The sequence below is a fragment of the Drosophila miranda genome (genome assembly GCF_003369915.1).
Source record: "Drosophila miranda strain MSH22 chromosome Y unlocalized genomic scaffold, D.miranda_PacBio2.1 Contig_Y1_pilon, whole genome shotgun sequence".
NCBI classification, from domain to species: Eukaryota; Metazoa; Arthropoda; class Insecta; order Diptera; family Drosophilidae; genus Drosophila; species Drosophila miranda.
The window spans coordinates 32,046,074-32,052,073 of NW_022881603.1; the positions used below are offsets into that span (position 1 = coordinate 32,046,074).

At 50.7% G+C, this 6,000-nt stretch overlaps 1 long non-coding RNA gene across 1 annotated transcript; it reads right to left on the minus strand.

Annotated features, from left to right (window-relative positions):
* Window positions 1–1,287: 1,287 nt before the first annotated feature.
* LOC117191779 lies at window positions 1,288–1,823 on the minus strand. The gene is made up of 2 exons (XR_004474069.1): window positions 1,699–1,823; window positions 1,288–1,634 (listed from the first exon to the last, which is right to left on the minus strand). It is a non-coding gene; the product is annotated as an uncharacterized LOC117191779 (long non-coding RNA).
* Window positions 1,824–6,000: the final 4,177 nt, after the last annotated feature.

Genomic DNA, 6,000 nt, shown 5'->3' on the forward strand with positions numbered 1-6,000 from the left:
GCCACAAAATAAATGAAGAATGGGCAGGGGGTGGGGGTATGGTACACTATTGCGCGGGAAATGAAATAAAAGCTGTTATTTATTTGATTTATACCACAAAATATAAAATATTACAATAATATAATTACACATTTATTTCCTTATTTTAAACAGGTTTATTATAAATTATAAAAATTATGCAAACGCCGTCGGTTCTCGACTTTTTTGTTTATTATAACTAAAACAATGATGTATCTAAATATACATAATAAGAAAAATTATATATATACTTAAATAAATTTGCATAAATATATATATTTCTTTCTATAAATAGAGGATATGCCTTAAGAATGTTCATATATGTAACTACATATATATACGTAAATACATACATACTATGTACTTAAAGTCGCCGCTCAAATTGGCTCCCGATTGAAGATCGTTACCCAGGGAACACCACGAGGAGGCCATTATATATTAAATGGGGTCAAAAATTAATCTGACCTTTGAGTCGACTTGATATGACTTAATTTCAAGACTTTTAAGTAATTAAGTCACATCCATGTTCCCCGCCTAAAATTAAATCTGTTAGATATATGTACATACATATAAATGAAAATAAAAAATAAGCAAAATATAATAAACTTATACAAGTTAAATTTTTATATTAATAAATTCAACGTATTGAGTTTTCTTGCGGACGAAGTCCGTGTTCTTTATTTGACGAATAATTAAAGACTACTTTTCAATATATTTTGAGGCCCTATTCTTACTGTGGGTTCGCGACCGCGGAATGTTTCAGCGATGCAACGACAGCAGTTCAGCCGTGGCGAGGTATTTCTAGGAATCCCTCGCCGTTGGCGGATATCGTCCAGACGCTGATCCAGCAGTTTTGGCGATCTGGAGCGGCTCGTTTCGGTTGCTGGTGTTTTGGCAACTTTGTCGTTAACTTACATAATTTGTTAATTTTTGTTAATTTTGTCACAATCATTGTTTACGTTTTCGCAGTGAATACCATTTTTCCATTGTGAATGACAATTATTCAGAGTTGCATTTGAAAACCATCGGCTAACTATCGCATAGAAACGTGCGGCTTAGGAACATCCAAAATGGGTGGTATACTAACTGGGAAATTTTCGGAACGGCAAAACCTTACGGACCATCCCCGAAATGGATGGTGGATGGTCGTCAGTGTGAATAGCCGATGGTTTTTAAGGGCAATGAGTGGCAATAAAAAGTAGTTCGCGCCTAGGTTCATTTCAAATCGTTAATGATCGTACTTATGATACGAACGATCAATTTTAAATCTCAATTTTCAAAACAATTTTATATTTCATTATTAACGCATTTAAACTTATAAACTTCATATAACACTTGGTTGATTTCGTACTTCTTAGCCTAGAACTATTTTGATTTGAGTGAACACAAGCGAATTTTCTAAATTCCTTGAGGAACAACGTGGTTTGTACTGCAAAGCGGAAATGGAATGGAATCTACAATCCAAACCACTTGGATTTGAGGCAGATAAATACTGAGATGCCCAGTATAATGGTTGTTTACTTGAAGTAGCGTCGCACCGTTGTACGCTTTCGCACGGCGAGAATATCGTTATAGTCGATGTGGAGCGGATTCTTCGCAGGACTGAACGAACCAAGCTGCGAACGGAGGAAAGAGATTAGTTTAGTGCAGGAATCCCAGTTGCATACAGCTAGCGCTTACATATTTAACGGTCTTGGTTAAGTCGTCGACCGATTTGCAGGAGTTGCGTCGCAAGCGCACCTCGCTTCTGCAGCCATTGCCAGAGCAGCAGCCACCAGCAAAAACAACACCAGCACATCCAGGGCGCCGACCGAAGCAGCAACAGCCAGCTCAAACGCCAGCCAATCCCTGGCGCGGACAGCAGCAGCAGGCAGCATGGACGCCACTCAATGTCTCCTCTCCTGGGCGACGAAGAGGACAACAACATCAGCAGAAGCAGAAGCAGCAGCAGCCAATACAGACAAAAAAACAGACGCCTGCTGCCTCTGGCCCACGCACTGGGCGACGACGTCCAGAGCAGCCATTGAGCCGTTCCCAGGCACAACAGCAGCAGCTACAGCAGCTGCAACAGCAGCCGCAGCGCGAACAACAACAACAGCGACAGCAGCAGCAGCAGCTTGCCAACAACCGCTCCCGGCAGAAGATGCAGCCGAAACGCCAATCTTTCGAGGGATCCTGCAGCCAGGCACTGTTGGAGAATACGCAGAGGATGACGCGATTGGAAAAGAGGCTGGAAGTGATGATGTCACTACTCACCTCGCTCATCCAATCCCAGGCAGTGACGGCAACTCCAGCAGTTCCAGAAACATCGGAAAATCCACCAACAATGGCAGCAGCAACAGTGGTTGCCCCAGCTCCAGCAGCCAGGCGGTCAAAGAAACCACCACGATCACAGCCACCACAAAAAACGTTAGGGCCAACGCCAGCCGCCATTCCAGAGACGGATCCTAAAAAAGAAAGAAGAAAATGATGACGATGAGATGTGGACAGATGACGACTCCATGGATGACATTAAGGCCTACGCCCGCAACATGAGGTACCAGCTTGACAACCAGTTATCCTGGAACGCTGTGTACTAATTGGACACATCTCTGCCACTGCATTGGATTAAATGACAAATGCATATCACTCGCATGCCACAACAAAAATGAACAACGGACGCTGCCGCCATCAAAGCCATTAAATAAAACATAAACGAATAAAAATGCTGCCATACACACTTGCAAAATCATACGGCCGGACAAATTCAAATCCAATGCAGTGCGTTGGTGATTGCTAGAATAGCCAAAAACAGACACACACACACAAACACCCATTACACTTGGGCGGCCGGACCTGTGCCGTTCGAGTTATGTGTGTCGTGTCCGCCATCGTCCTTAGTTGGTGGCCGGATCCAGTGCCATGGCATTCAGAGTGCCCTATGGTCCTGGAAAAGGAAAAATCCATCATTAATCCATTAAAAAGGGCTCTCAAAATACTTACCGCCAGCCATTCAGACACACACACACACTTGGGACGGTTGAGTTGAGCGTTTTTAAGTGCGGTTGTTTTGAATCACGGGCTCCTGATTTTCAGTTTTTAGCATCCGCGCTGCGCGTGTTACCTGGAAGAAAAGCTTTTGAGGCCAGGTTGCTGTCGCACCGGTACGTACTGCGTATAAAAACCGGCCCCACCGGCATCCCGCTCTGTTGCAGGGGCACAATCAGTGCGCTCCAGGCAGCAGGGGAAGGGGGGCTGAACCCTTGTTTTGGCGCCTTCCACTTCCGCTTTCCACATTGTTGGTGGAGGTAAAAAAGGAATTTTCACTCAACTTTTCTTCTTTCTTCTTCTTCTCGTCCGGAGCTTCACACACAGCAGCTGATCGCGCCGCCAGACAGGTGATCGCGTAGAGTTGCCACACGGACGGTATTGCCAGACAGCCCCGATCGACCCAGGGCTGCCAGAGTGTTGGAGAGAGCTGGAGTTGCGCGCCAACGGAGGGAGATTTTAATTTCGAAATTCAAATTCTAAGGTAAACAATAGGAATGGAGGAGGATGAAAAGCTCGCCTTCAGGAAGGGTAGCATGCTCGCCCGATCGCCGGCTCCCGAGCCATCTCCATCTCCAGCAGCAGCGGCGCAGAGTCGGGACCTTGACTCTAGGGAGACCCCAAGAGGGTTCGGGACCCAGCCAGCCCGGGAAGTTCCCAGAGGCAAACGCCGCCCAAGAAGAGCAAGGCCCACCAGCAGGCTACCTGCCTTGAGAACCTCTCGGAGCTGGGAAAAATCCTTGATGAGGTTCAGACTAGGATGATGGACAAAAATACGCGCCACATCAACATGGCCACCAGAGCACTGTTCGTGCGCATGAAGGAACTGCACTCGAACATCATCGAATCGAGCCAAGAGGCTGCAGCGGGTAGGCCTAGGCCTGTGCCCGAAATGCTCACAGAGCACGCGGAGCGCAGACAAGGAGCAGCAGACAACGACCGTCTGGAGGAAAGATGCCGCAGCGCAAACCGAACCGTGGTGTAGACTTAGCCAGCCATCCGTGGCCGAAGATCCAATGGGGGAGCCGGGAACCCCACCTACGCGCCCAAGGCAGCGAAAAGGAGCTATCGCAACCAAGAGGACCCTTAAAAAGGCCCCGTTGCGGCCACACGGAGACGTGGCGACGACCAGCGCCTTGAGGCAGCCCAAGTGCCCCGGAATCCCGGACAGCGAATGGAGCGTGGTGGCCAAGAAGCCGAGAGCAGCACGCTGCGCTCGCCCAGACGCGGTCATAGTTCAGGCCCCGGGAAGTCGTACAGCGAGGTTCTGGCAATGGTCCCCATACGACACGACAACCAGCTTCCCGACCTGGGAAGCTGCGTCTCCAAGGTACGCCGCACCATAAACGGCAACCTTCTGCTGGAGGTGGCAAAAGACAGCGTGGAGAGTGCTGAGGGCATGAAAGCCAGCATCGCACGTGTCCTCGGCGATGGAGCGTCTGTGCGCGTAATGACGGAAGACTCGAAGGTGGTCATATTGGAGATACGGGACATCGACTCCCTCGCGACGGAGCAGGAGATCTGTGCCGCTCTAACTCGCCAATTCAACATTGACGAGGCTCGAGTAAGAGTACGCAGTCTGCGCCGCGGATACGCGGAGTCCCAGCTGGCGGTGGTCAGCTTGCCCTTCTCCCTGGGCCAAGCGGTCCTGAAAGGCGGCAAGGTGAGGATCGGCTGGACCATATGTAGGATCCGGGAAAGAGATGGACTCCCAAGGTGCTACCGATGCCTGGAACCCGGGCATATCGCACGGAACTGCAAGAGTACAGTGGACAGGAGTGGCTGCTGCATCAAATGCGGGGAGAAAGGGCACAAAGTTGCCGAATGCAAAAAAGAGCCTGCGTGATTCATCTGCTCAGCAGCTGGAAAGAAGGAGGTCACGCACCAGGCAGGCACTAAAAACTGCCCAGCCACGCGAAGCGGGGTCGGCAAAACCAGGACGACATGCAGTTGATTCAACTCAACCTGAATCACTGCAGGGCCGCACAGGATCTCCTGACGCAGACGGTGCGCGAGCTTGGCTCTGAGGTGGCACTCCTCAGCGAACCACATAAGGCAGCAGCAGAGATTGGGCCACGTACCTTACTGGCAAAGCGGCCCTGTGGCTCTGTGGCGTCGACGCGCCACAATTGCGCGACACCAAGTCGGCAGACGGGTTCGTCCGAGGGTATGTAGGCGGCATATGGTTCTACAGCTGCTACCTGGCACCCAGCCTCTCACTGGAGACTTTCAGCCGTATTATGGACGAGCTGAGCTGCGATCTGCGAGGACGGAACAACGTCGTAGTCGGAGGCGACTTCAACGCCTGGGCCCTGGAATGGGGGTCCTCCCGTACAAACGCCAGAGGCCGCACGGTGTTGGAGGCTTTTGCCTCTCTGGACGTCGTCCTTCTGAACGAACAAACTTTCAGCAGGGCAGGTGCAGGGTCGATCATCGATCTCACCTATGCCAGCAGCACGCTGGCCCGGCGTACCGCCAGGACACGCTGAGGGTCCAAGCCTTCGCAAGCGCCCTTGAGAGCTACTCTGCAAACGATGCAGACGGAGCCAACGATATGGCGACCAAATTGGCGGACGCACTTGAAGGCGCCTGCGACCAGAGCATGCTACCGAGAGGGACGTTCCGGAAGCACAAGGATCCAGTTTTCTGGTGGAGCGAAGCGATTGCGGTTCTCCGCGCTTGGCCCGATGCAGCGAGACCTACAAAGCGGCGAGGAAGGATCTGAAGACCGCCATAAGGAACAGCAAGAGGGAATGCTTCGTTAAGCTGTGTGATGCCGCCGAAGAGGACCCCTGGGGAGGCGCGTACAGGATGGTGGTGAAGAGGCTGAACGCGGGGTAAAGCTCCAACAGATCCAGAGGCACTGGAGGGTATAGTCAGGGCACTGTTTCCTCGAGGACGGCAGATCCCTAGCTCCCTGCGGTTCGAGCATAGCCCGAGCGACATCTGCGAGGT